This window comes from Myotis brandtii, unplaced genomic scaffold (assembly GCF_000412655.1).
Source record: "Myotis brandtii unplaced genomic scaffold, ASM41265v1 scaffold328, whole genome shotgun sequence".
NCBI classification, from domain to species: Eukaryota; Metazoa; Chordata; class Mammalia; order Chiroptera; family Vespertilionidae; genus Myotis; species Myotis brandtii.
This window is the reverse complement of record NW_005362626.1, coordinates 226,379-228,930: the sequence shown is the minus strand read 5'-3', so window position 1 is coordinate 228,930 and position 2,552 is coordinate 226,379. Positions and strand designations below refer to the sequence as shown.

General features: G+C 49.4%; 1 protein-coding gene across 1 annotated transcript in view; it reads right to left on the bottom strand.

Annotated features, from left to right (window-relative positions):
- Nucleotides 1–2,552, bottom strand: part of NNT (nicotinamide nucleotide transhydrogenase) — a 92,991-nt gene that overhangs the window by 89,508 nt on the left and 931 nt on the right. The gene's annotated exons all lie outside the window — the stretch shown is intronic.

Below are 2,552 nucleotides of genomic sequence, written 5' to 3'. Positions count from 1 at the left end.
TTTAAAATAAATAAATAAATAAATAAATAAATAAAAAGGAGCATAGGAAAGCTCCTTTGTTAGACTCTAGACATTTTATGATTAGATGAGATTTTGCAATATTTTAAAGCTGAAGTCCTACTTCATGGCCTAGAGTCTACTCTAGAAGCTTTGCCCTGCCTACTTGGAAAATGGTAATTTAATGATAAGCAGATCCCTGGCATCAGTTGTCAATAGGGCCAAAGCCTTCAGAAGTCAATTTCTCCCCAGCACTCCACTTGATTCAAGTTATGAACATACAGCACAGTGATCATGAGTAGTTCATTGGCAAGAGCAGTCCCTATCACTAAGCCTAAATCAAATACAAATGACCCTGAAAGATATTCAGAGACTAAATAGCTGAACCACGTTATCACAGCTGTTACTTGTTACCAAAGATAGTATCCCATCGTAATTGTCACACTTTCCCCTATCTCTGCTTTAAAGCTCTCCGCTGTTTTATTATCCAGGTGCTTCTATGGCTTTCAAGCAACGGGGAAAACTTACAACTCAAAATTTTAAAAAAAAAAAGGGGGGGTAGTGTGGCATTCATATGGTCCCCTTTAATGTAAGCTGTTTGAGTAACTATCGCCCCTAAAATCCTTGAGGTTAAGCACCTGAGAGAGGGGAGGACAGAGAGGCTAAGAGGGTGAACTGGGGATCAGAAGCCCCTCAGTCCACAATATATTGGCTGTGTGGCCTTGGCAATCAGTCACTTAACTTCTCTCTACCTCATCTTTAAAATGGAAATAATAATAATAGCACCTACCTCATAGGGCTGTTGTGAGAAACGAAAGGATACACTATCTCTATTGCTAGTTTTATTCCTTGTGGTATTGCCTCTGGCCCAGTGATTTGCACAATACAGAGGAAATCAACAAGTTTTTGATTGAATGAGTGACTAGCCAGGGCTAGGCAACCTGAAGCCGGGGTATCTATGGAACATGGTCTCCAAGGAGTTTCAGGAAATTTCGTTTGAAAATGATATGCTGTGTAGCCTTGCAGAAAACTAATTCCATCAGCAAAGGTAAGCAGCCTAGGTACCCTTGCTGATAAGTAATCCTAAACTGCCCATTCAATAAAAAATTAAAAAACAGCTGAAAAGGTTTGCAAGTTACAGGGGAGCGATGGAGAAGGGGGTGCATTTTTTTAATTTTTTATATATATTTTTATTGTTGATAGTATTATAGATGTCTCCCATTTCCCCTCTTGACCCCCCTTGGGGTGCATTTTATTTTTTTTTAATATATTTTATTGATTTTTTTACAGAGAGGAAGGGAGAGGGATAGAGAGTTAGAAACATTGATGAGAGAGAAACATCAATCAGCTGCCTCCTGCACACCCCCTACTGGGGATGTGCCCGCAACCCAGGTACATGCCCTTGACCGGAATCGAACCTGGAACCCTTGAGTCCGAAGGCTGACGCTCTATCCACTGAGCCAAACCGGTTAGGGCTGGGGTGCATTTTAAATAAAAGTAGCCACGCAGCCCTGACCGATTTCGCTCAGTGGATAGAGCTTCGGCCTGCGGACTGAAGGGTCTCAGGTTCGATTCCGTTCAAGGGCATGTACCTTGGTTGCGGGCACATCCCCAATAGGGGGTGTGCAGGAGGCGATTGATCGATGTTTCTAACTCTCTATCCCTCTCCCTTCCTCTCTGTAAAAAATCAATAAAATATATTTTTAAAAATAAAAGTAGCCACGCAAGCCCCACCTGTCCGAATAGAGCCTGTCCTTACGAGACTCCCTAAAACAGATCTCGGAAGGACTGCCCAGCATCACAGGGCGAATAAAGGACGCCTGCACCCGTAAACAAGCCGTGCCTTTAAAGGGAGACATACCAACCAAGGACGCAGCAGCCTGCAGAGCTCAGAGTGGCAGGCGGCGTGACCTCGCCCAAACCCACCGCTATCGCCCCTGCCCGCCACCTAAACTGCCACGGGCTGGCGTGCGCCCGGGGCCGCTATTTATAACCTTCGCCCGAAGCCCATTGGCGCGGGCTGCACAATGTCATTCCGCCCGGAGTTCAAATCCCCCGCCTGCCCCCCGCGCCTCTCCCAGCTCCCCGGCCCGGCCCCACTCCCCGGGCGCCAGCGGTTTGTGGGACCCCCTGCAGCCGCCCCGACACACACTCACAACTTTCCCTCGCCACCTCCTATGCCTCCAGCAGTCACCTACCCCGAACCCCATCAAGGTTCAAGCACAATTTCGGCGTCCAGCTGCCTCCGCTCTCTTGGTGCACCCCTATGGAGAGTCCTCTCTGACCTCCCTCCTTCCTCCCATCTGGAGGGCCGAAACGACCCCTGCAACCTCCGCCGCGCCCCCAACGCCCCAAGACTTGTGATCTGCACAGCTGCCGCCTCGCCCCTGCTCCCTGCGGGGACCCAGGTCCCGAGTCCACCGAGTCCACCGGCCCCAACAAGAGATGAGAAAGCAGGCCCTGCAGGCTCGGTTCTTCCTCCCCGGCCCCAGCCTCCGGCCAGCGGGCGCCCGGGTCCCAGCCCCGCCCCCTTCCTTCTCCTTCACAGCTCTCCT